Below are 27,691 nucleotides of genomic sequence, written 5' to 3' on the forward strand. Positions count from 1 at the left end.
TGCCAGTCTGCCCAGGATGTTCTGCTGGGACTCAGAAAAACATCCAGTTTCCTTCCTTTAGATTTTAACTGCAGCATCACGAGCTGCCTTCCTAGAGGGAATTTTGTATTTTGGGGCTGTAGCTCAGAAGACTTCCATTCTCTTTTCCCTCTCCCAAGAGAGATTGCAGCTGCTTCTCGGGGCTTATGTCCATGACATAGGACTGTCCCTGCTGGGAATGGGGGAGGGAACTGCTTCCCACTCGAAAGCAGCCTTTTCACTTCCAGCTTCCATCTGCCTTCCACTCCCACCTCCCAAAATAAAGTAAATAAATCAAAGCCAGAAAAACATTCTGGCTGGAATTTTACTACATTCAGTATTGTGTGAGAGCTCCCAAACTAGCTGGGACCGTTGGATTTCAGAGTACGTGAAGGTGAAGCCTGTGAGGTTCCCCCAGGAGTGCTGGGCAGAACCCTGAGTTTTAGAACTCCCTCTGCCTTTAGCTTGTCTTGGATGTGCTCTTCCACTCTTTCAAGCACTAAACCCTTCCGTGTAAATAGTCACCTGCCAGGGTGCCCTCAGGTTATAGCTTGTCACCAGCTCTAAGAGTGGCTAGTACCCAGTCTCAGTGTTGGATAACAAGCAAAAGTGATGAGTTGTTTTCTTGGGGTTTTTGTGTGTGTGTGTGTGTGTGTGTGTGTGTGTGTGTGTGTGTGTGTGTGTGTTTGGTTTGTTTTGTTGTGGTGGTATGTTTTTGTTTTTGTTTTTTCAGAGACATGGTCTCCCTATGTTGCCTAGTCTGGGCCTGAACTCCTGGGCTCAAGTGATCTCCTATGTCGGCCTCCCAAAGCACTGAGATTACAGGCAAGTGTAAGCCACTGCACCTGGCCATTTTCTTGTTTTTAAAGATTAACCTCAGGCCTTAGTTATGTTACCATCCTAGAAATGCTGTTATCCTAAAAATGATTCCTCTATAGTAAAGAAATTGGGTAAAGGAGCTTTCTTACTGTATTTTCAGTGAATACAGGCAAGGACACCTTCATTCATGGAAGGGGAAGGCTGAATTAATTGCTCTCAAGTTCTTTCTTAGCTTCAACTAAATTAGATCCCCTTATTCTTCAGTGGAAACTTGGCACTGAGGAGTCCCAGGAGGTGACTCAGTCGGATATGTGAGGCCTTAGCACCACTGGCCTTGCTTCTTCTGCACTGTGTTTGTCAGGGATATCTGGGACAGCAAGAATAATTTCCGCTGCTGGGGCAGCAAGAGCCTGGCGTGCCCGTCTCTAAGCTTGCCTGCACCTTGCCACCGGAAGATGTAGTGTAGAGTAGCTGCTTGACCCCAGAGTAGCATTCAGAGGGCACATAAAGAAGCTCCGTTAATTCAAACATGAAGTTATTATAGAGGGCCAGAGGCTATCATTTTTTTAAAGTTACCTCTTTCTATGATGATCAGTTATTCATTTTTCTAAATATTTGTCTGCATGTTATATGTGCTTTCAGTAAGTTTTTGGGTGAATTTCTTAACTTCATAACGTATATAAAACAACTTAGCAGGATATGAGTTATGACATTTAGGGGTGTTGTCCTATTGCTTCAGAACAGTGGGGTTATCGTGTAACACACCATGTCACATGATTTGACTAAATATGGGGAAAAAAAACCCTGAACTTGGTTTCATTGGCTCAAATATAGTTCAAGACAACAGAGACAAAGCTAAGATGAGGAAGTTCTGTACAGTTTAGGAAATAGAGGCTTTCAAAGATAATTCGCAGTGATGTGAAACTGGCCTCCCAAGCCCTGATAAGTAAGTTAAATAAGAGTAGGAGCCAGGAGGGAGGTTCTTTACTCTTGAATTAAGAGAAGGGGAGCTGGAGGTGGCTCAGATAGAGTGCGTAGGTTTGCAGAACTGGGCCTGTGTGTGTAAAGTGACTAAGGCAAAGGAGTGGAAGTTTGAGAGAAGTTTAAGAGAAGAAATGGACATGATTGCCTAAATCAACCAAACACAGGGTATTGTTGTATTTCTGGATTTGTTTTCCTTGTGACCTACCTTTCTCAGTTATTTAAGAAGCAAATCTAAAGGATATTTGTTGAAACTCTCTATGCAGAAGGGGTCTTGGGTGAGTTGTAGTAACCTTCAGCCATGCTGATTAAAATTTTCTCCCTGCTGCAGAGGTTATGATTGTGGTTCTTATATCTTGTAGATGTGTATTTAATTATTGAAATATGTGAAAACTTTGTTTTGTTGGTTTCAAAGTAGGGTGGGTGTGGAAGGGAAACTATGCCTTTTGTTTGCAAAGAAAAATTTAAAAACAATTGATAAACAGTATTTAGTGTCATATGGTTTATATCCTGCAGAGCCTTCTATAAAAGACCTTAGTAATGCTTTTGGCATTTTATTACATTAATTTTTTAAAACATTATTTCTGCTGCCTAGGGTCTTTGGTGGGGAAATGTACTATTTAGCAATATGTTTAGTGAACTTTTGTTCTGTCATGGTAAGAAGAAAGCAGCTATAACTAAGTAAGGAGTTACTCTTACTCATTAACGTGTAAAACACTGTTTAAAAAAAAAACTGGTCTTTTTTTAAGTTTTATTTTTAATTGGCACATTTATTTATGGAGTACAATGTGATGTTTTGGTTCATATGTACATTGTACAATGACCAAATCAGGGTAATTAGCCTATCAATCATCTCAAATATCACTTTTTTGTGGTAACAACACTTAAAATCCTCTTGAGGTATTTTGAGATATACAATACAGTATTATTAATTATAATCACCTTGCTGTACAATAGATCACCAGAACTTACTCTTCCTAATTTTGTACCTGTTGACAAACTCTTAGTTTCATTTATTCTGTTGTTTTTCTAGTCTCTTTTTCATTTACTTCTGTTCTGATCTTTGTTATTTCCTTCCTCCTGCTAACATTGGGCCTAGTTTGTTATTTTTCTAGTTCCATGAGGTGTAATGTTAGGCTGTTATTTGAGATCTTTCTTTTTTGAAGTAGGTGTCTATTGCTGTAAACTTCCCTGTTAGCACTAACTTTTGCTGCATCCCATAAGTTTTAGTATGTTGTATTTCCATCTTCATTTGTCACAAGATTTTTTTATATACCTCCTTTATTTTCTTCTTTAATTTCCCCTTTAATTTTTTCTTTATCTCGATAGTTGTTTAGGAGCATATTGTTTAACTTCCACATATTTGTTAATGTTCCATGTCCTCCTGTTACTGTAGAAACTATTCTAGTTTCATACCATTGTGATCAGAAAAGATACGTGATGTAATTTCAGCCTTCTTGACCTGTCCTGGAGAATGTTCCATGTGCACTTGAGAAGAATATGTATTCTGTTGCTGTTGGGTGGAATTTCCCCCAGCAGGCCACTCTTAAAGGAACTGTAATGCCTCAGACCTACATTTGGAAAACATTTATTAAGGGGTGATTATTTACCCACAAAAGAATCTTTTGCTTTACTACATGACTTGCCTTATACAGTGGACTTCCTAGAGATTTAAATGTATTTGCAAAAGCATTGATTTTACAGTTAACCTTCAAGAACATTAAGAGTGATACCGATTGCATGTGTAAGGCAGTCTCTTATATAGATATATGTTGTGTGTATGTACACATGTGTATATATGTACATTCACATACATAATCAGGAAATAAGGAATAGTTATAATGAACAGGAGAACACAAGTATTTTTCATGGATAAGAAAGAAAACATTAAAAAGAGGATGATCATTTTAATTTGGTCTTTTAGTTGATAAAAAGGGTACATGCTTTTTAGTTTGCAAACAACAAGGCACTTTTCATAGCTGATAGAATGAAAATAGAATAAAATATTCTGAATGAACATAAACACTTGGTGGTAGTTTAAAAAATATACAAAAATAACTAAACATCAGGCCATCACAGGTAGTGTCAAGTTTTTGAAGCTAACCAAAAAGAGCGGGGAACCCCCTTCAATTCTAAGAGATGGCACCATGGAGGTAGTGACTTTTGAGTTGGGCTTTGAAGAATTTGACAAATGATGGAAAAGAGTGTTGTTCTAGGCACAGTTGGCAACAGCTTGAGCAAAGGTTTGCAGGTCAGTGTTACTTCTCTCTTCAGAGTCCTCCATTGCCTTTCCATCTCACCTAGAATAACATCCAGTTTTTATTCTGGGCTGCAAGTGCTTTCTGGATTTACCCCCTGCCCTATTCCTTTCTGTGCTGTGTTTTCCGCTTTAGCCTGGAAGATTTGTTAAAACAGGGGCTTTGTTTCCTCTTGTTCACCTCTGTATTCCCAGTGCCCAGAGCAGTAAGTGCTCAGTAAATAAATGTTGAATGAATGAAAGAAATTCAAAAATTATCTACTGTGCTGGAATGTTTGAAGGATAAGAATGGCAGGGAGGGAGGGTGTATGTGGAGTATTGGTCTTGAGGGCAGTGTAAAGTTTGGGGACATTAGGGAAGCATCTGTGATGTTGCAGTGAAGTGTTTGCTAATATTACAGTGTAGAGAATGGATTAGAAGGACTAAAGAGCAAGATAGCAATACCATAGGAAAGGATGTGTCAGTGGGTCTTTCATTCAGTTGACATTTGAGTGGTTGCCCCATGCTAAGCACTGTGTTAGGTTCTGGGGACACAAAGGTGACTGAGAAATGGTTTCCATGGGTAATGCCAGATGTGTGAACATCCTGTAGCAAAGGACTGAGCAAATGATGCGGTGGGGCCTGAACCTGGGCATTGTCAGAGGCGTGGGAAGGAGTCTGAAGTCTCATTGATAGTTTCTTGATGTCAGTAGTTCCACAAGTTCCCAGAAAAAAGAGGAAGCCTTCAGTGAAACTTTTTTTTAAAAAAAATTGATTGATTGACAAGGTCTTGCTCTGTCACCCAGGCTACAGTACAGTGGCACGATCATGGCTCACTGCAGCCTTGACCTCCTGGGCTCAAGAAATTCTCCTGCTCCCGCCTCCCAGATAGCTGTGACTACAGGCACACACCACCATGCCTGGCTAATTTTTTAAATTTTTATAAAAACAGAGTCTCGTTGTGTTGCCCAGGCTTGTCTTGAACTCCTGGCCTCAAGAGATCTTCCTGCCTTGGCCTCTCAACATGCTGAGATTACAGACTTGAGCCACCATGCTTGGCCTTTTAAGGGAACTTTTAAAAGTGTTTTTAGTTTTTGTTTTTTTTTTTTTTGAGACAGAGTCTCGCCCTGTCATCCAGGCTGGAGTGCAGTGGCGTGATCACAGCTCACTGCAACCTCCGCCTCCCAGGTTCAAGTGATTCTTCTGTCTCAGCCTCCCGAGTAGCTGGAATTACAGGCACGCACCACCATGCCCGGCTAATTTTTGTATTTTTGGTAGAGACGAAGTTTCACCATATTGGCCAGGCTGGTCTCGAACTCCTGACCTCAGGTGATCCACGTGCCTCGGCCTCCCAAAGTGCTTGGATTACAGGCGTGAGCCACCACGCCCAGCCTAGTTTTGTTTTTTTAATGCGGGGACTTACAGTGATTTTAAATTGGGTCTTGCCCAAAAGTTAGCCATATGTTGATTGACCCATTAGTTCCAGGAGAAAGAGGTATACAGGAGCAGTGTTTTAGCTCTGAGTCGGTGTGTCACTTCTGAGGCGCAGTTTGTCAGAATAGTTACAGGATGAAATGTTGATGTCCTGTAGAGTGCTTGATTAAAATAAGTGAAGTGGCAGGTGGGGAGGTATTTTATACCCCAAATGTTGCCACAAATGTATGATAATATTGTTGGGAGAAAAGGATACTTTATCAGCCCAGATGGGACATATAATACAGAATCTAAAAAAATTGAAAAACAACTTTTACCAATTTTTGTGTGTGGGAGGGGGGTGTGTGGAGAACAGGCAGAGATTCCCTTATAGGGCTTTAAAATGTGCTATGCTAAAAGAAAGTTTGTTTGCAGCCTGGGAAGACATTTAGACTACCAAGTTCTTTGGGTTCAGCTGTTTATGGTCTTTCTTGTCACTTATTTAACAGTTTCAGACCATAAGGAGCATATACTTTTCTCACTTGTTCTTTATTCACTGAGCCTATTTATCCTTGAAATACTGTGGTGTAAGTTGAAAGACCTTGGGTTTAAATTTTACTTCTGCCATTTGTGTGATTTTGAACAAATTATTTAATATCTGAGTTGCAGATTCCTCATCTGTAAATGGCAATAGTATTTAATCTGTGAGTAGTGTATGTAAAAGGATCCTAGCTTGGTATTTGGTGGGATCTAGGTGAACAACAAATGTTCCCCTTTTTATTGTATTAATAGTAAAATGTATATAACATTCAGTTGTGGAGGACATTTGGGTTGTTTCCATACCTTGGATATTGTGAATAATGGTGCTGTAAACATGGGTGTACACATACCTGTTTGCATCCTTGTTTTCAGTTCTTTTGGATATATACCCAGAACTGGAATTGCTGGGTCATGTGGTAATTCTATGTTTAACTTTTTTGAGGGACTTCCAATCATTCTCTGCCTTTGTTTTTTAGTTTACTCTGCATCATTTATGCATATCTCCTTTAAGATCCAGAATTACTAGAGTTCAGGGTTTGAAAGCAACTAAATTCACTTTAGTGCCTGGTAGTCTCATGGTTTTTCTCTACTTCCAAACATATCTAAACCTTATCCAAGCCTCCCACTGTGTGACTTCTACTGTGAAAAAAGCCATTCTTCTCTTTCTTTTGCTTTTTTCTTTCTTAAATCTTCTCCCCTTCGATTGCCTTTTCTTTCCCTCACTAATTCTTTCCTTCTCACCGCCTGCCTTCTATAAAGGAATGCTGGGGAAAAGGTCTTGCCGGAGTTACTTCTCCATCCCCACTCTCAAGCCTACCCAGACCTGGAGTTGCTGTCTTTGTGAAAAGGGACATAGACACAGAATGATATCCAGATGCTAGATTACGTCAATTTACAATAAACTTTAATTTAAGCCAGACTTTCAGAACAATTAGCACCTGTATAATACTAAAAAATGCCAAGTATCTGGGAAAGGTTGGGTGGGGAAGGAGAAAATAGTATCATCCATGGGGGTGATTCAACTCTTAGGGCTGCCAGCCTAGCACACTGCTAGCAACAGCTGGGAAGAAATCATAAAGTGAATTTTCCGCAGATAAACCAGCCAGAAATAACACCAGACTGCCAAGTCAGATGTGATTTCTTAGTCATAAAAGGTACTTTTCATTCCTGTAATCCTGATTGGCCTGGTCAGTAATTAAAAGTCAACATTCAGTTTTATTTTACTTATTTCTAGGACCATTGTAGAACCTTCAGTCATTACATATCTGGTGAGACCCTAGTGGTAAGTAAAGGATATCCATGCACTTGAGGGGAAGGAAGTGTTCACACATGAAATAGCTAGAATAGTAACAAAGCTCCCTTTAAATTCAGACAATAGCAGTGAGCTACTGGTAACAGCCCAAAGGAGAAAATGAGCAGCAGCCAGAATTTTGAGATTAATTTTAATAATTTATTAATGAATGCACCAGCAGAGAAGAGGTGGGAAGGATATGGTCGACAAGTGGTAGGAGTAGAAAATTCAGCTGCGGGGAAGGGGTAGCTTTTGCTGAGAAAGTTCACCACAGACCCCTGCCCTCTAAGTTATGGTGAATTCTGTGGAAGTGATTAGAGTGGAGAAAAAGGAACAAAGAGGGTTGGAATCCAGACGTTCCATGACTAACCCCAAGATGACTAAACCAGCTACTGAATGCACCCACAGAAAGGGAAGTGACATTTACTGAGAACACATTTAGTGTTGCTGAATGCTTAAAATGCTTTCTTTGTGTTCTCAGTCCTTACCAGTCTGTGAGGGGGGTTTATTTTGTCTACATTACAGATGAAGAATCTCACCTGCAAATGAAGAAAGTTGCCTGGCCGACAGGAGATCGTTTGAAATGAAAGGATTCCAGGGTTTCTTTCTACTGAGCGTATTCAATAAGCAGGGCTTATTGTACTATCTAGAATGGTGCTATCCTGTAGAAATACAATGTAAGCAGCATGTGTAGTTTTAAGATTTTCTAGTAACCATTTAAAACAGGAAAAAAGAGATAGGGAAGATTAATTTTAATAATATGTTTAATTTAACCCAATATATCAAACTGTCATCATGTCCAAGCTATATACATATCATGTCATCAGCATTTTAAAGTTACCAGGAGAATTCAGTGGGTACTTTAAAGTCCATCTGAATTCAGACTAGCCACATTTCAAGTTGCTACATGTGACTACTGGCTACCAAAGTAGACAGCATAGCTCTAAAAAAAAGGTAGACAGACTCATCCTAAAAAAAAATCGAATGTGGAGGCCCTGCTTTGAAGTCATTGAGAGGAATTATGGTGGGGCAAGAAAGCAGCTTCACCTGAGATGGAAAGCTCTGTGGAAGGAAGGTACCATACATAAAAGCAGGGCTGCTCTTGAAAGGAAAGAATGTGACCATATCATGCAAGGACATTACTGACTGAAGGGCTATTTATGGAGAGCAGTAAGGTCATACCGACCTTTATCACCACTGCCAGTAGTGACCACAGGAAGGCTCTGTGGTGTTGACTGCTAGATGCTGAACCGTATTTGGGTGGGGGTTGCGAGGATGCTGTGTCTTGGCAAATCTACTAACCATTAGGAGTGGAAACCACAGCCTTTAATGTATGTGTGGATGTCATTCCCAAAGAATCTTTTCTTCCAGTGCCTTTTTCAGATGAGGAGGTGTAATGTGTGCTTGAGGAAGTAAGCATGAACAAACTACCTTATATGGGAATTCCCAGACCTCAGCTCCACCCAGACCAAGATAAATGATGGTTTCAGACTGCTATTCCAGCAAAACAGGGACCATCCTATATTTATAATATTCAGTCATTTCTTCCATGCTTTCTTACTTTAAAAAATGTTCTTGAAATTTTCCCTTGGTCTTCTTTCTTCTTGTGATTCTGCCTACTTTGTTGCCTTTGTCCCACTTAACTATTTTCTTCAGTTTTTCCCATTGTATTTGGTTTATTTTGTTGTTGTTGTTGTTCTGTAGTCAACTGTGTACTAGGAATTGGTGTACCCCCCAGGTCCTGTTCTTGGCTCTCAGCTATGGGACTTTCATCCTGTTCCTTCATCTGAAAAATGAAAAACATTAGAATTAGAGTCCTTTATAATCTTTTAGGGCCCTCATTTTGCAGCTCGTTTGGAGCCTCTTTTTTTTATTGTGGTAAAAAACACATAAAATCTACCACCTTAATCATTTTTAAACTCAACAGTTCAACAGTGTTAAGTACACAAGAAGTTGCACCTATAATAAAATGTGAAATAAGATCTAGAGGCTTGAGGAGAGACTGAGGGTATCTGTGGAGGGTGGAAGGCTTATGCTGAAGTGGCCCCCTGAGAGCAGAGATCAGGAGTAAGGGACGATCTTCTAGTATTCACTTGCAGAAGTGACTTAAAGCTGCTAAAAGGATGTGTGTCAGGGCTTTGGCATTCTGCCGCAGACATAGAAAGACCTGATACTGTTTTGAATTCATGTGTCCCTGTAGCCATTCAGCGGCCAACATTTGTATAGTACTTTATCTTTCTCAGCTTATTTCTAATTAGCGATAATTAATACTCTTAGTATTAATACGAGTTAATTTGTAATTCTTACAAAAGAGTGTGAGATAAATGAACATGTGCTGTCTTTAATTTCCAAAGGAGGAAATGAAAGGGTCCGTGGAAGATGAGCTGTAGCTGTGGAAGGGGCAGAAAAGCCAGAGTGTGGCTCAGGAGTCTGGTGTTATATATGATGACAACATTTTAAAAATAAGAGGTGGGGAAAATGGGAGCACACTTTTTGGAAGATTAACATAAATGTAAAATGATTTACAGAACAGATCAATGGAATTCAGTTAGGTCTCAGATTTTACTTTCCCCATTAGGGATGTATGTAAAGAAAGGGCATGTTGGCCGGGCATGGCACATGCCTGTAATCCTAGCACTTTGGGAGGCCACGATGGGCAGATCACCTGAGGTCAGGAGTTTGAGACCAGCCTGATCAACATGGAGAAACCTCATCTCAACTAAAAATACAAAATTAGCCAGGCATGGTGGTGCATGCCTGTAATCCCAGCTACTCAGGAGGCTGAAGCAGGAGAATCGCTTAAACCTGGGAGGCAGAGGTTGCTGTGAACCGAGATCACGCCATTGCACAGCCTGGACAACAAGAGCAAAACTCCGTCTCAAAAAAATAAATAAATAAAAATAAAAAGGAGGGGGGCATGTTGAGGAAATAGGAACTTGAAGTACTTGGGATGGTTCATTAATTTCCCTACGAAACATCTGTTTTTTTGTTTTGTTTTTTTTTTTTTTTGAGTCTTGCTCTGTTGCTGGGGTGCAGTGGCATGATCTTGGCTCACTGCAACTTCTGCCTCCTGGGTTCAAACGATTCTCCTGCCTCAGCCTCCCGAGAAGCTGGGATTACAGGCACGTACCACCACACCCAGCTGATTTTTGTATTTTTAGTAGAAGTGGAGTTTCCCCTTGTTGGCCAGGCTGATCTTGAACTCCTGACCTCAGGTGATCTGCCTGCCTCAGCCTCCAAAAGTGCTGAGATTACAGATGTGAGCCACCGTGCTTGGTCAAAGCATCTTAATTTGACCTTTTTTTTTTTAATTCACAGACCACTTTGAGACTCAACACTTACGACATTCATAGAAGAAAATGCACAAAGGCACATGCATAGAAAGTTTTTGTATAGCTTCCAGGAATTCATGCCCCCAGTCCAGCCACAGCAACACGTGATTGTAATGATGATTGCATTTCTGAAGACTTTTTAAAAGCATTTTTTTGGATAGAAGAGTTAAAATGTTGTAAATTCTTGATAAATTGAATAAGCACCAAATACACTAGCAGTCACTAGAGGGTGATGTTTTCTAGCATACAACATCAAGTTCTTTCTGGCAGGTTGCCATTGTAGGTTCCTGTGTATGTGCTTGCTTGTGCGTGTGTCTGTGTGAAAGAGACAGAGGCACACACACAGACTGTCTCTACTTGCATAACTAAAAGAATTTCTTTGTGCATGTTTCTTTTTTCTCCTTTTCACTTATCTATAATACAAGCAAAAATGCCTTTTTTTTTTTTTTTTTTTTTTGCGACAGAGTCTTGCATGCTGCCCAGGCTGGAGTGCAATGATGCAGTCTCAGCTCACTGCAACCTCTGCCTCCTAGGTTCAAGTGATTCTCCTGCCTCAGCCTCCCGAATAGCTGGGATTACAGGCGCCCACTGCCACACCCGGCTATTTTTTGTATTTTTTAGTAGAGACGGGGTTTCACTATGTTGGCAAGGCTGGTCTTGAACTCCTGACCTGGTGATCCACCCACCTCGGCCTCCCAAAGTGCTGGGATTACAGGTGTGAGCCACCACACCTGGCCAGAAATGCTATTTTTTTAAAGCCTTCTCCCACCTGTTCTACAGATGAATTCTGAATGTTTTCTAATATATCCTTGTTTCTCATCATCCTAGGAATAGCTACCAATTATGAGCACCCACTGTGGTTGGCTGTGCACTGGGTGGCTTATGAACTTTACCCCTCATCCCTACAACTGCAGCGTGGGCTATTTCATAGATTAGGACCTGATGTGTAAGTAGCTGGCTCAAAGCCCTCCATCTAATAAGTTTGCCAGTATATCATCAGTTCATAGTAAACTAAAAAATTGTCTACTTTATCCAAACTTTTTAGTTTATAAACGAATTTTTGTCACCTGGTATGTCTTAGATGTGATTTGAGACTTTTTGTTGTTGTTGGCATAGCTTTAATAAAATTAACATAAACTGTGACTTTGTATAGGCTAGGAGGAAGGAGAGACTGAGGAGTACTATGTTTGGAAGGAAAGTTGAAGGTAGGGCAGCCGGATGGTTAGCTTTGCAGATACCAGGCCAGTGAGAAGAAAACAGCTAGTTCGATATTTTGCTTAGGATTAAGCCCTGATGGTTGGATACTAGCCATCTGGTGGGTGGCGGGGGGGAATCCTTTTGGGAGAACGGACGGAGTGTGGGATTGAGGCCCTGGCCAGGCAGATGTGTGCCTGTCTGACACTGTTCATTTCTTCTGTTGTTTATGCCAGTTCAGGCAACACGGAAGCTGTGTCTGTTTCTCCTGTCATTGTAAACGTAGCCCTGGTCTTTCAAAAAGCTGTGGTTGTGTGGGTCTTTAAGGTATTCCTTCAGTAATTGTGGTGTCCACTATTTCATTTAAGGAGTTAGCATCTTATAAAGAAAAATCTGTTTTCTCAAGGCTCTATAGTAATGATATTTTGTTTAAGTTTGTCCAATATGGTATTTAGTTCTTCCTATTAAGGAGGAGTCTCTAAACTTCAGTCTGTGGGCCAAATCTACCTCCTGTTTCTGTTTAATTATTTTATTGGGGGGGTGATATTTATCCCCTCAAGCATTTATTCTTTATGTTACAAACAATCCAATTATATTATTTTAGTTATTTTTAAATGTCCAATCTAATTATTATTGACTGTGGTCACCCTGTTGCGCTATCAAATACTAGGTCTTATTCATTGTTTCTAACTAATGTTTTTGTACCCATTAACCATTCCCTTCCCATTCCCCATCTCACCACTACCCTTCGCAGCCTCTGGTAACCATCTTTCTACTCTCTGTGTCCATGAGTTAAATTGTTTTGATTTTTAGATCCCAAAAATAAGTGAGAACAAATGATGTTTATCTTTCTGTGCCTGGCTTATTTCACTTGACATAATGATCTCCAGTTCCATCCATGTTGTTGCAAATGGCTGGATCTCATTCTTTTTTATGGCTGAATAATACTCCATTGTGTATAAGTACCACATTTTTTCTTTATCCATTCGTCTGTTGATGGACATTTAGGTTGCTTCCAAATCTCGGCTATTGTGATCAGTGCTGCAGATATCTCTTTGATATACTGATTTCCTTTCTTTAGTGTATATCCCCAGCAGTGGGAGTGCTGGATCCTATGGTAGCTCTATTTTTAGTTTTTTGAAGAGCCTCCATACTGTTCTTCACAGTGATTGTACTCATTTACATTTCCACCAACAGGGTACAAGGGTTCCCTTTTCTCTACATCCTCACCAGTATTTGTTATTGCCTGTCTTTTGGTTATAAGCCATTTTAACTGGGGCGAGATGAGATCTCATTGTAGTTTTGATTTGCATTTCTCTGATGATCAGTGGTATTGAGTACCTTTTCATAGGCCTGTTTGCCATTTGTACATTTCCTTTTGAGAAATGTCTTTTCATATATTTTGCCCATTTTCTGATCAGATTATTATACTTGATTTTTTTACTATAGAGTTGTTTAAGCCCCTTATATATTCTGGTTATTAATCCCTTGTCAGATGGTTAGTTTGCAGATATCTTCTCCCATTCTGTGGTTGTCTTTTCACTTTGTTGATTGTTTTCCTTTGCTGTACAGAAGCTGTATTTGTTGTTTTTGTTGTTGTTGTTGTTGTCGTTTGAGATGGAGTCTCACTCACTCTGTCGCCAAGGCTGGAGTGCTGTGACGCAATCTCTGCTCACTGCAACCTCTGCCTTTTGGGCTCAAGCGATTCTCCTGCCCCAGCCTACCGAGTAGCTGGGGCTACAGGCACCCGCCACCACGCCTGGCTGATTTTTTGTATTTTTAGTAGAGACGGGGTTTCACCATGTTGGCCAGGCTGGTCTTGAAGTCCTTACCTCAGGTGATCTGCCCACCTCGGCCTCCCAAAGTGTTGGGATTACAGGCATGAGCCACCACGCCTGGCCTTGCAGAAGCTTTTTAACTTAATGTGATCCCATTTGTGCATTTTTGCTTTGGTTGCCTGTGCTTGTGGGGTATTATTCAATAAATTTTTGCCCAGACCAATATCTTTGAGAGTTTGCCAGACATTTCCTTATACTAGTTTCATAGTTTAAGATCTTAGATTTAAGTCTTTAATTCATTTTGATTTGATTTTTGTTTATGGTGAGAGGTAGGGGTCTAGTTTCATTCTTCTGCATTATGGATATTCAGCTTTCCCAGCACCATTTGTTGAAGAGACTGTCTTTTCCTCAGTGTACGTTCTTGGCACCTTTGTGGAAAATGACTTCACTGTAGGTGTGTGGATTTTGTTTCTGGGTTCTCTATTCTGTTCCATTGGTCTATATGTGTGTTTTTATGCCAATACCATGCTGTTTTGGTTACTATAGCTCTCCAGTATAATTGGAAATCCAGTAATGTGATTCCCCCAGTTTTGTTCTTTTTGCTTAAGATAGCTTTGGCTATTCAGGTGTTTTGTGAATCCACATAAATTTTAGAATTGTTCGTTCTTTTCTTCTCTTCTCTTCTCTTCTCTTCTTTCTTCACTTTTCTTTCACAGAGTCTTACTCTGTCACCCAGGCTGGAGTGCACTGATGCAGTCTCTGCTCACTGCAACCTCTGCCTCCCGGGTTCAAGCGATTCTCCTGCCTCAAGCCTCCTGAGTAGCTGGGATTACAGGCACCCGCCACCATGCTGTTCTGTGCGGGAGATGCCTGAGGGGGGAAGAAAAACACACACACAATACCTTTAAGGGTAAACAAGCTTTATCCCACGTAAATGGCAATGCAGATATAATAAACAAATGATATAATAAACAAATTGCAATGAAAAGGGGAGAAGGGAAAAGATATATATATATATTTTTTTTACACTCACCAAACTATGGAGGATTCATCACCAGACCGGGAAGCAACAACCTGGACTCCAGAGTCAGACACTTGTCCGTGCACAGTGAGGGAAGGTCTCATGAAGTTTCAGTGCAGTCTGGGACTCTAGCTGTTTTCGTAACAAGTTGTTTGGCATGAGACCCAGTCACGAGTGCCCTTCGTGAGTGGGCTTAAGGAACACAAAAAGGTCACAACTTGTTTTTGCGATTGTCTATTGTTTTTTAATAACTAACGTGTAAGAATAGATTGAAATAGAGATTTCTCTGAAACAGCGCTGGATGAATGCCTCAAGGGGCTTACTCAGCCTGTTTCAGGACTTAGTGACCATTGTTTGTGTCCATGTTCAATTGAGTTCAAATTTAATATTTAACTTTTCCTCCACACACATACCCGGCTAATTTTTGTATTTTTGGTAGAGACAGGGTTTCACCATGTTGGCCAGGCTGGTCTGGAACTCCTGAACTCAGGTGATCCACCCATCTTGGCCTCCCAGAGTGCAGGGATGATAGGTGTGAGCCACTGCACCCAGCCTAGAATTGTTTATTCTATTTCTGTGAAGAATGTCATTGGTATTTTGATAAGGATTTTATTGAATCTATAAATTGCTTTGAGTAGTATGGACCTATTAACAATATTGATTCTTTCAACCCATGGAATGTCTTTCCATTTTTTGGTGTTCTCTTCAATTTTCTTTATCAGTGTTTTATAGTTTTCATTGTAGAGATGTTTCACTTCTTTGGTTAAATTAATTCCTGGGTATTTTATTTTATTTGTGTCTATGTAAATGGGAGTACTTTTTAAATTTCCTTTTCAGGTCGTTCACTATTGGCATATAGAAATGGTACTGACTTTTGTATGTTGATTTTGTGTACTCCAACTTTACTAAATTTATCAACTCTAATAGTTTTTTGGTGAAGTCCTTAGGTTTTTCCAAATATAAAATCGTATCATCTGCAAACAAGGATAATTTGAAGACTTCCTTTCCAATTTGGATGCCCTTTATTTCTCTTCTCTGATTGCCCTAGCTAGCACTTCCAGTACTGTGTTGATAACAGTGGTGAAAGTGGGCATCCTTGTCGTGTTCCAGATTTTGGAGCAAAGGCTTTCAGTTTTTCCCCGCAGTATGATACTGGCTGTAGGTCTGTCATACATTGCTTTTATTATGTTGAGGTATGCTTTTATACCCAGTTTTTTGAGGGTTTTTTAAAATCATGAAGTGATGTCAGATTTTATCAAATGCTTTTTCAGAATCAGTTGAAATGATCATAAGGTTTTTATCCTTCATTCTGTTGATGTGATGTATCACATTGATTGATTTATCACACTGATTGATTTGCATGTGTTGAACCATCCTTGCATCCTAGGGATAAATCCCACTTGATTATGATGAATGATTGTATTGTTGAATTCTGTTTTGTAGTATTTTGTTGAAGAATTTTGCATCAAAATTCATCAGAGATATTGACCTGTAGTTTTCTTTTATTATTATTTTTGTTATTGAGACAGGGTCTTGCTGTGTCACCCAGGCTGGAGTGAGTAGTTCAATCATGGTTCACTGAAACCTCAACCTACTGAGTTCAAGCAATCCTCCCATCTCATCCTCCTGAGCAGCTGGGAGTATAGGCATGTGCCACCATGCCTGGCTAATTTTTTGTATTTTTTGCAGGGACGTATTTGTATTTTTAGGGTTTCGTCATAGTACCCAGCCAGGCTGGTCTGGAACACCTGGGTTCAAATGATCTGCCTGCCTTGGCCTCCCAAAATGCTGAGATTTACAGGCACGAGCCACTCGCCTGGCCAGGTTTTCTTTTTTTCGATGTGTCTTTTTCTGGTTTTGTTATCAGGGTAACACTGGCCTTGTAGAATGAGTTTAGAGAAGTATTCCCCTCTCCTCTATTTTTCAGAATAGTTTCAGTAGGATTAGTATTAGTTCTTCTTTAAATGTCTGGTATAATTCAGCAATGAAGCCGTCAGGTCCTGGCCTTTTCTTTACTGGGAGACTTTTTATTATGGCTTTGATCTCGTTACTTGTTATTGGTCTGTTCAGGTTTTGGATTTCTTCATGGTTCAATCTTGGTAGGTTGTATGTATCTAGGAATTTTTCCATTCCTTCTAGATTTTCCAATTTATTGGCATATAGTTGCTCATAGTAGCCACTAATGATCCTTTGAATTTCTGCAATATCAGTTGTAATGTCTCCTTTTCATCTCCTTTTTTTTTTTTTTCACTTGAGACAGAGTCTTGCTCTGTCACCTAGGCTGGAGTCATCTTGGCTCACTACAACCTCCGCCTCCTGGGTTCAAGTGATTCTCCTGCCTCAGCCTCCTGACTAGCTGGAATTACATTTGACAGAGTTTTACCTCTTGGTCAGGCTGGTCTTGAGCTCCTGACCTCAAATGATCCGCCTGCTTTGGCCTCCCAAAGTACTGTGAGCCACCATGCCTGGCCTCCTTTTAATCTCTGATTTTATTTCTTTAGGTCCTCTATTTTTCTCAGTCTGACTAAAGGTTTATCAATTTTGTTTAACTTTTCAAAAAAACTTTTTATTGAACTTTATTATTTCTTTTCTTCTATTATTAATTTTGGATTTGGTTTGCTCTTGCCTTTCTAGTTCCTTAAGATGCATTGTTAGGTTATTTATTTGAAGGGTTTTTTGTTGTTGATGTAGACATTTAGAGCTATAAACCTCCCTATTAGTACTGCTTTCCCTATATTTCATAGGTTTTGGTATGTTATGTTTCCATTATCATGTGTTTCAAGAAATTTTTCATTTTCCATAATTTCTTCACTGGCCCACTAGTCATTCAGGAGCATATTGTTTCATTTCCATGTATTTATATAGTTTCCAAAATTCCTCTTGTTATTTATTTCTAGTTTTATTCTGGCCTCCTATTTTTTTTACAGCGTGTGAGCTAAGAATATTTTGACCTTTTTTAATGGTTGAGAAAAAAATAAAAGGATGATATGAAAATTATATGAAATTCAAATTTCAGTGTTCATAACTAAAGTTTTCTTGGGACACAGCCACATTTACTTCTTTACTATTGTTTGTGGCTGCTTTTGAACCACGAGGGCAGGGTTGACTAGTCACCACAAAGACTTTATAGCCTGCAAGGCCTAAAATATTTACTATCTGGCCTTTTACAGAAGTTTGATGATTCGTGCCGTAGAGGAGTTGTGGCACTTTTTGAAAACTTAACATTTTCAAATTTTAGATGGTTACTGCATTCAGATCTTTTATCCTTAGCCTCTCAAATTAAATTTTGTTCTAATAGAAATGACTGAATATTAACATATTTTAATTACCTTAAAACAAGTCTTGCTCCTCATCCCCCTTCCTCAAGATGGGTTTCTTGTAACTGGCATTAGTTAGCTTCCGTTCTTTCTGTCCTGGAAGAGCACTAAAGAGTTGTCTAAGACCACCCCCACTGCCCCTGCTCCTCTGAGTTGGATGAAGGATGAAGCAGGGGACCAGCAGGAGTAGAGTCTGTTGGACAGACAGTAAGGCAGCGTCTCAACTGTACAGAGCACTTGGTAGTCTGAAATTTGATCTCTGCCAGGTAAGAGCAATTTACCTGCAGGAAGGATTGATGGGTCAGGGATTAATGCCACATAGTTCCTTTTTCATTGGAATCCAGTTGTCTGATGATTCCCCACCTTGTGAGTCTGAACAGGATAATGAAGCTTGCTCCCTCTTGATAATCTGGAAGGGCCAGATGACTGCCTTCCTAGCCTCACCTGCAGCTGCAGCTGAGGCACAGGAATGTGTCTTGGGCTCTGGCCATCAGGTACACCTGTATTGGACTGTGACCTGAGAGCTAGAGATGCAAAGAAATAGGGATTGCCTGGAATCATTTCTGGAGAGCACGGTTGTAACAGCACTCATGACACCCATTGTTTAGGGGCAGCAATAGAACCCGGTGTGAGCAGCACAGCCCAGTACCCAGCATTGGTCCATGTGGTACACTGTGTCCAAAGGTGTAGGGCTGGGGACAGACTTCCCCTGCTGGGCAAGGTGTTGTTATAAGCTCGGTTCTTTGTTAATCCTGCAGAGTCTGTGAGCATTCAAATATCATTTATTAAATATCTCTTCTACTTAAAATTAACCCAAGGTGGTTTCCGTTGCTTGCATCTTAGAAACCTACATGTGTCAAGCTAAAGAGCTCACTCAAAATACATAATTTTTTATAAAATTTTTTTAAAATTTCCATATTTTGAAACTTACTGAAATTTATTCCTTTCAGTATCTTATGCTGTCCCGATTTTCCTCTTTATTCATTCCAAAAATGTCTGCCCAGTACCTACTACATGCCCAGCACATGGCTTCACATAAGCAGAAACACAAGCAGAAGAATGTGTCAGTGTTTGGACTTAGTGATGCCCCACTTAGAGAATGCCATCCAGTGTAGTCTTCATTCTTATAACCAAGTTCATTTTATCTGTGTATTGTGGGCCATACTAGACTACAGTGAGGGACCCAAGAGCAACTTGGAAAGAAAAGAAGTCAGATTATCCTCTGAGAGTGAAACTTCAAACTTGACACAGGAGTAGAGCTCTGTAGTCTCCTAAAGGGGATGGAGTGGCTCTGGATGTGTATGTAAAGAAAGGACATGACCATCTGAAAGGCCCGGTGAGCATGGAAGCAGCAGTTGTATGGGCAGTCACAGAGGTGAAGGTGGCAACCAGGCCTGGGGGCCAGGCAGCGTGGCCCTCGGGCCCAAGTACCAGGTTCCTGCTGCCAGCTCTGCCCCCAATTTGGGGGAGGTGAATCGGGCTGTTGTAGTCACTGAGTATTCGGACTGTATAACTATTTTTATGAATTCAGGCACACCAGACAACCTTCTAATTATAACTTAGGTTTTCATTTGACCTGTGTCTAGGAGAGAACACATTACTTATGAAAGCTAGATATTTTAGTTTGCAAGTTGGAGTTGTGGTTTTACACGTCAGTTCTAAAAGTTGGTGAATGAGGATGCTTGAGTGGCAGATCTACCTTAGGTGTGCTGACAACATTCATTGCTCAGCTTCAGAAGCTGAAGGTCAGACTTTACATTTTTAAAAATTCACCAAGGTGGGATTCTTCACCAAGGTGAAGCCAGCTGGATTCACCAGCAAACTCTGTCACTGAACCGAGGACTTTTTTTGGAAGCGGGGGCGGATTTCAGTATATGTGCATGTGTGTATACGTTAGTAAGAAAAAATCACAATTTGTAAGGTACTTTTACAATTTTATTAGCACTATCATGTTTGTATGAAGCTTCTGAACTGAATTCAACCATTCAAGAAGCATTTCTTAGGTACCTACTGTTGCCAGGCTTGAAGAGCTCACATTTCAGTGAGGAAGAGCAACCAACGTATAAACAACACACAATACAGCAAGTGCAACAAAATAGATTTGTCTAAAGTTCAGTAGGATCCCAGAGGAGAAAACAGCTGCCACTGCCTCCCTGGGGGAGCTCTGGAAGCCTCCACCAAATGGGAATATTGTGGGAGTCCTATGTGAGGAGAGAGGCTGGAGGTTCATCCACATAGAGAAATGGTAGATCCTGGAAACACAAGAGTGTGCTGAGTCTAGGGAAGTGGTTGGGAAATTAAAATATAGCACAATTAGTTGTTAAAAGGGAAAAGTGATTGGAATGAGGCCACACAGGTGAGTATGCAGTAAAGGGTATGTCTCATGTACCATGCTGCTGTGGTCTGAATGTGTCTCCCCAAAATTCATATGTCGAACTTCTAACCCCAAAGTGAGGGTATTAGGAGGTGGAGCCTTTGGAGAGATGATTAGGTCACGAGAACAGAGCTTTCATGAATGAGATTAGTGCCCTTATAAAATAGGCCCAAGGGAGCCTGCTTGCCCCTTCCTGCATGTGAGCACAGTGAGAGGGTGCCATCTGTGAGCATGGAGAGCTTAGCTTGGACAGCCAGCTGATGAGGGACACATCGAATCAAGATACATGACATGGTGAGTGCTGCTGCACAATATTGAGCTGTTCCCCCTCCAAATGAAACACAAATAGAACATAATTGAGCACACCAGTTGTCTGGTATCTTCATCACATAAATAGTACGTGTGTGCACATATAGAAGTGATTTTTACACAAGGGTGTATTTTTGTGCATCTAGTAGGATTCACTATGGTTTAATTTTTAGGTATTTTTCTCTAACCTGGATATAACCAGAAAAGAGGTATTGATCTCTCTAATAAATTTGCCTATTAAAAGTACTAAGGTTTACAAGTGAAGTTATTAATACCATGGGCGGAGTTCCATTTTACTGTATTCTTTTTGCTTATTTACTTCTGGGTCTTAAAGTCAATTCACAGGTCATCATTTACCTGTTAAGTTAATTGTGCCTGAAACCCAGTCTTTCCCATCTGTTTTTACTAGTCTTATAGTTTATATCCCTTAACTTTTCTCGTCTTCCTTTGAGTGGGCTCCTAGCATAATGTTTTATGTCTTCTGTTTTATTAAGCATTATTTGGAAATGGATATGATTTTAATATTGGTTATGTATCAAGTAGGGGCTCCTTGGGCTTTCACTGTGGGTAACATTCATGTGATATTGGTCTCAGAGTTAATGCCCCTTTCTTTTGTCCTCTGAAAATTGTGTGCCTGTAACATCTTCAGGAGCCACATGGTGGCAGGCGCAGTGCTTTGAAACTTTGTGGACTTAACATACTCAGAGTGTTTGCTTTGCATCTTCATCTTTCCTTCTTTTAAAAATAATGAAGATACTGAAATTAATAAAAGGAACCTCCAAATATCTACCACCCACCTCAAGAAATAACACCTTACAAACAGAGTTGAGGTCTCTTGGTTCAGTTTCCTCTTCCAATCACATTCCCTCCTCCTGTTTTCCTCCACGAAGAAACCCTTTCCTTAATGGAGTTTGGCTCACTTTTGTGCATATCTTTACACTTTCATTACACATTTATGTATTCTTAACAGTGCATGGGATTCCTTCTTTCATTTAGATTTTACTTGGTATATACTGTTTGTGTTACTGTGCAGGTTGCCTTTTTGACTCACTTTTTTTTTTTTTTTTTTTTTTTCGAGACGGTGTCTCGCTCTGTCACTCAGGCTGGAGTGCAATGGCATGATCTCGGCTCACTGAAACCTCCGCCTCCCGGGTTCAAGCTATTCTCCTGCCTCAGCCTCCCGAGTAGCTGGGACTATAGGCGCCCACCACCACAACCAGCTAATTTTTATATTTTTAATAGAGACGAGGTTTCACCATGTTGGCCATGATGGTCTCGATCTCTTGACCTCATGATCTGCCCGCCTCGGCCTCCCAAAGTGCTGGAATTACAGGCATGAGCCACCGCGCCCGGCCCACTCACATTTTTAAAACATCTATTTGTGTAGATGTGTGCTTCAGTGAGCTATACAGCATTTCATTGAAGACGTCACTATTTTAGAAATCTGTTTTCTTGATCTTGAGAGAAGCAGGGTAGTAGAGTGATCATAGATGGGGCCCCTGATGCCCATTCCAGTCCCCATTCTGTCACTCACCAGTTGGGAGCCCAGTTTCTACTTCCAAGAAATAGGGATACCGCTCATTTCACAGGGTGTTAGGGGGATCAAATGAAATAGTATGTGAAGCATTAACACCATGATTATTACCGTCATTACTGCCACTAGAACGAGATGACAGTAATGCAGACTCAGGGCAGGACTAATTTTGTGCTATATTTTAACTTGCAGTTGAACAGAGGGCACTCTGAAAGAAGTAGGGACAATAGCTTGGAGACAGCTGAGGTGGCGTCTTTCTGAAGACTTCTGTTTTCTCTAACATAGGTGGGGTTATCTCCCAAGAGTAATAGAAAAAGAGGGTGGGATCGGTGATTCGAGAGTACTGAGAGTTTGAAGTGTTCTCGTTTGGGGCATGATCTGGCTAAATACATGCAAAATAATTTTCTGTGTTGGTGTGTGTGCTAATCTTGTTTGATTTTTTTCTTAGCAACCTGTTTACCTGGCAAAGCATAAAGGCTTCTCCTCTGGAGTCTTCTCTTCCCTCCCCCATGGCAGGTGTTGCTGCCTGGAGCTGCTTCCACAACTGGTTGTCTCCAGGATTGCACCCCTCCCCACCCGGAATTCTAACCTTGTGTGGCTTATCACCTGTCACATAAACCCATCAGCCTGGCTCTCACTCTTCAAAAGCTGACTCTAAACTGCCTGGCTCCCCGCAGTCATTGCTCCTACTGTTTCCAGAGTGAGGCGCCCACTGTTCCCTGGCTCACTTCTCCACCTTCCCATGCCTTTGCATTCTCTCCATCTAGAATATTCTCTCCTCCCTTTTCCTGGTGCCATTCTTTCACAATGTAACATATCCCTTAATGTATTTCATATGATCTTGGGCAATCTATTTAACATCCTCAGATATGATACTTCAGATCTCTCATTAGAGGAAGCACCCAGAAAACCCAGGAGTCCTGACCTGATGCCTTCTGCTGTGCTGTCGGTGCATCACACTGCACACATATACAGCAGTGTATGACCTTCTGGCTTTAAGGAAGTTATGCTTGTTTTCATCCTCACGGTTGAACTTTTTTTTTAACTTAAAAATATTTTATTGGCCGGGCGTGGTGGCTCATGCCTGTAATCCCAGCACTTTCAGAGGCCGAGGTGGGTGGATCACGAGGTCAGGAGGTCAAGACTATCCTGGCTAACATGGTGAAACCCTGTCTCTACTAAAAATACAAAAAAATTTGCCAGGTGTGGTGGCAGGCGCCTGTAGTCCCAGCTACTTGGGAGGCTGAGGCAGGAGAATGGCATGAACCTGGGAGGTGGAGCTTGCAGTGAGCCCAGATCGTGCCACTGCACTCCAGACTGGGCGACAAAGTGAGACTCTGTTACAAAAAATATATGTGTATGTGTGTGTGGGTGTGTGTGTGTGTGTGTGTGTGTATTATTATAAAAATATTCTTTTTTATTTTCTAAAAATAGAGATGGGGTCTCACTATGTTGGTCAGGGTGGTCTCAAGCTCCTGGCCTCAAGCAGTTCTTCTGCCTTGGCCTCCCAAAGTGCTGGAATTATAGGTGTGAGCCACTGCACCTAGCCTGAAAATTTTCATTCTAATATAAAAATGGAAGAAACAATCCTCTTATACTCATCACCCACACTTCTTGCCATATTTGCTTCACATATTCTTTTTTCTTTTCTTTTCTTTCTTAATTATTTAAAAGCAAATCCCAGACATCAGGTCATTTCATCCCAAAATACCTCAGGGCTGGTCCCTGAGGAGATGGACATTTTCTTTTATAAGCTGGTCTCTGAGAAGATGGACATGCTATTACCAATCTAACAAACGAGTGATAATTCTTTATCACCATCCAGTACCCCACCCGTAATCAAATGTCCTCACTTGTCCCAAGAGTAGCATTTTACATTTGTTTTATTTAAACCAAGATCTAAACAAAGGCCATAGTTTAATAATACATTTGATTGATATGTCTGTTAAGTCTCTCTTAATCTGCAGGAAAACCCCTTCTCTGTTTTTCCTCCAGTCATTGACAGAGATACCAGCTCTGTTGTCATGTAGAATTAAAGTTTTGAATTTTTAAAATAAACCTTATTTTGGGATAATTTTTGATTTATAGAAAAGTTGCAGAGGTCAGGAGCTCAGATAATCCTCACATAGTCCTCACCTAGCTTCCCCTCTTGTCAGCACCTTCCATTATCTTCATCATGTCTTTTTTCTATGCCATCAATCAGTCGAGGTTACCACATTGTGTTTAGCCATGGTTGAATTTTTAAATGATTTCTGATTATAAGTTCTCATCTACTGCTGAGAAAAATAACCATTTTCTGACTAGCAGGCAGTACACCGTTATGGTTTAAAACCAGGCTGAGGCCAGGTTTCAGTTTTTCACTCAATTACGTAATAACTGTATAGTAAGTTACACTTTCTATGTCTGTCTCATCACCTTTGAAATGGGAATAATAATAGTACTATTTCATTGGATTATTGTAAAAACTAAATTTGGTAAGTGTATGCAAAGTGCTTATCACAGTTCTGGGCACATAAGAAGCACTCGATACATCTAGCTCTTGACCAAGGTGCTATTTCCTAAATTATATTGAGCCCCGGGGAAGGAATAATCAGAGCCTTTATTCCTTCCCCAAGGCTCTGATTTAAAAAATAACCTATCAATGTTTTTTTCACTTTCCTTAGAAATAGTGCACTTGCTTTGGTTCTATATAGTGGTCTCATTACATTTTGAGGTATTTCACTTCTATTTTGGGAATTTTTGTTCAGTAGAACATAGTTCCCTAGTGTGTTTTGATCAATCAAAAATATTGGCTCTAGGCTGGGTGCAGTAGCTCATGCCTGTAATCCCAGCTCTGTGGGAGGCCGGGGCATGGGGATCGCTTGAGCTCAGGAGTTCGAGACCAGCCTGGGCAACGTGGCAAAACCCTGTCTCTACAAAAATACAGAAATTAGCTGGGCGTGGTGGCGTGAGCCTGTAGTCTCAGCTACTAGGAGGCTGAGGTGGGAGGATTGCTTGAGCCAGGGAGGCAGAAGTTGCTGTGAACCATGATCTAAAATATATATATATATATATATACACATATATATACACATGTATATAAAATATATACACACATATATAAAATATATATACACACATATATAAAATATATATACATATATAATATATATACACACACACACGTACACAAACACACACACACACACATATATGTATATACATATATATATGCCCTAAGAGTGAGTTTTTTCTCTTGGCAGGGGTTCTTGAGATCAGGATTGGAGGATTAAAACTTCAGGCCTTTCTTTTATTAGTCTCACAGAGTGACTGGTTTGATTTGTGTTTTAGAATTAGAATCACCTTCTTTACCAGACTTCCTTTGCATGAAGCAGTAGGAGCAAGTGGCTGACCGGCTTGAGCTCTAAAGTGTGTTTGTGGTATGAAGTGTTCTCAGAGGAACCGAATCGGTGTGGTCACACATCATCATTGCCTCTTCATACACCCACGCCCTCCTGAAGTTTGCTGTTTGTATTGCTTCCAGTGCGTGTTGCTGTTCAACAGTACCCTTGGTTTCAGCGTAGTTGCTATGATGAAGAAAACCTGTTAGAATCTGCCTTTTTTTTTTTTTTCCAGAACTGTTGGAAACATTGAATAATTCCATGTACTCTAAAAGGAAATAAAGTCTTTTGGGTAATTTGGACCCAAAGACTCCTAAGGGATCTAGGAATTCAGTTACATAGAAGGTCACTTCTTTCACTAGCTTTTGCCTCCAAACCTGCAGGAGAAAACCAGCTGAAAAGGAATACTCATATGAGTGGGGACTGCACCTGAGCACCTCACGAGGCTCCTTTCAGAACCCTCAAACCGACCATTCACAATATTCACGTGGACTAGGTCTGGGTCATTTGGAGGGAGAGAAGATGTGGGCTGGCTGAGGTGTCTGGGTGGTTTCTAGTCAGTGTTTACACTCCGGGGCTTGCGCTGCGGCTCCTGCGCCTGTCATGCACCCAGTTTCCCAGAAGCTTCGGGGTTAGGTTGTTAGTGTTGAGAGGCAGTGCTAGTTCAGACTTGACCTTGTGATGGTCTGTGGGGGAGAATGTTTTAGGCCCTGGGACAGTGCAGTTTAATGACTGAAACAGGAATGTTTGAGTCAAATCAACTTGGGTTGGATCCACACACTCTTATTGGTTGTATTGTTTGGTCAAGTTGTTTAACTGCTTTAAGACTCAGTTTCCCCATCTGTAAATGGGTATAATCACAATACATGCCTCATAGGGTTGAGATGGAGGTTAATAACACATAATGTGCTGGGTAGGTACTCCAACGTCAGTTGTTAGTAATAATTATATTACCTAAATAGTTGAGAGACTGAGCTTTACAATACAAGCAAACATTTTTATGTCCTAGCTTTTTTCTTTTGTAAACTCGTAAAAGTCTTTATTATTAGAGTCAAAGTAGGTTTAAAACGCTTACGTTTCTGTGGACAAGATTAAGGCAACATGAAGTACATCTGGCTCATGCTGTGGTTCACCAGGTCTGTTTGTTGCTATGTCCACAAAAGAATGTGGAGAGAAACGTTAGCAGTGTGGGTGCTTCCTGCCTCCCTCCCTGGCCCTCTGTGTCCAGTCTGCCCTTCTGCCCTCCCTTCCTACACATCTCTGTGTCCACTCTCCTTGCTGTTCTCTCTGTCACCACCCTGGCTAGCTCAAGCTGCTGTCTGTTCCATGGACTGCCATGTGGCTCTGCACAGCTCTGCTGGTCCTTACCCTGGGGCCTTTGCTGCCTCAGAGAGAGGGGTCCTCAGCAAACAGGTGGGATTTTGTCAGTACCCTGCTTAAGACACGGGCGGCCCTTGGCTCTCAGGGTGAAGAACTCCAGGTCCTTCGAAACATGCCACCACCCATGTCTCTTGTCTCATTTCACCTCCCAGCCCTCCCCTCAGCCACAGGGTCAGGCCCTCTTGCTTTTGAGCCTGGTTTCTTGGATCAGATCCAGTGTTTCTGTCTCAGGAAGCTTGCCCCTGCTGTCCTGCTCCCCTCCCTGCTGTCGGCATCCACTCTGCACCCTACTTTCTACTACTTGACATGTTTTAAATTGTGATTATATGGTTGATACCAATGTCCCCTACTCGACTGCAGGCTCCACGAGGCCACTGAGTCTCTGCTGCTAAGAGCAGACCCCAGCCTAGGTTAGACGCTCACTAAAGGTGTGTGAGGTGCACAGCTGGGTTGGGGGCACACCAGGCACCCTTCTGTGTTGTTTCTTATACTTGGCTGATGACAGACTCTCCGCATGGGACTTTTGCTTTTTTCTCATCCACTTTAAACCTGTGTTCCCGGTTTGGAAGGCCCATGCCTCTGCCAGTCTCATCCCCTTGACAGGTCCTCACCATGCTCAGGCGTCTCCTCCACGTGAACTGCCCTGAACTTGCTCTCTCACCACCCAGACCCTGCCTAGGCTTCCAGTCTCTGCCAACCAGAGATGTCCTGGTAGACACTCTTCCAGATGCTGGGGAGGGTGTGGACACATACAATGTATGTACATATGTGGTC

The 27,691-nt window shown here is 41.1% G+C and overlaps 1 protein-coding gene and 1 long non-coding RNA gene across 5 annotated transcripts in view; one reads left to right on the plus strand and one right to left on the minus strand.

Annotated features, from left to right (window-relative positions):
• The window catches only part of LIMS1 (LIM zinc finger domain containing 1), a 152,937-nt gene that overhangs the window by 52,652 nt on the left and 72,594 nt on the right, over positions 1–27,691 (plus strand). Inside the window, exon 1 of one of the 4 annotated variants that reach the window (XM_063695685.1) lies at positions 1,702–1,783. The exons of 2 other annotated variants lie outside the window; for them this stretch is intronic. The gene's annotated coding sequence lies outside the window, so the exon portion shown is untranslated. Of the gene's footprint in view, positions 1–1,701; positions 1,784–1,833; positions 1,987–27,691 lie in introns of those variants that run through there. One more of the 4 variants, XM_063695686.1, reaches the window with a different exon arrangement.
• Positions 3,107–26,675, minus strand: LOC129531697 (uncharacterized). Its single transcript, XR_008677060.2, has 3 exons — positions 26,613–26,675; positions 25,500–25,723; positions 3,107–9,084 (listed from the first exon to the last, which is right to left on the minus strand). It is a non-coding gene; the product is annotated as an uncharacterized lncRNA (long non-coding RNA).

Source organism: Gorilla gorilla, chromosome 12 (assembly GCF_029281585.2).
Source record: "Gorilla gorilla gorilla isolate KB3781 chromosome 12, NHGRI_mGorGor1-v2.1_pri, whole genome shotgun sequence".
NCBI lineage: Eukaryota > Metazoa > Chordata > Mammalia > Primates > Hominidae > Gorilla > Gorilla gorilla.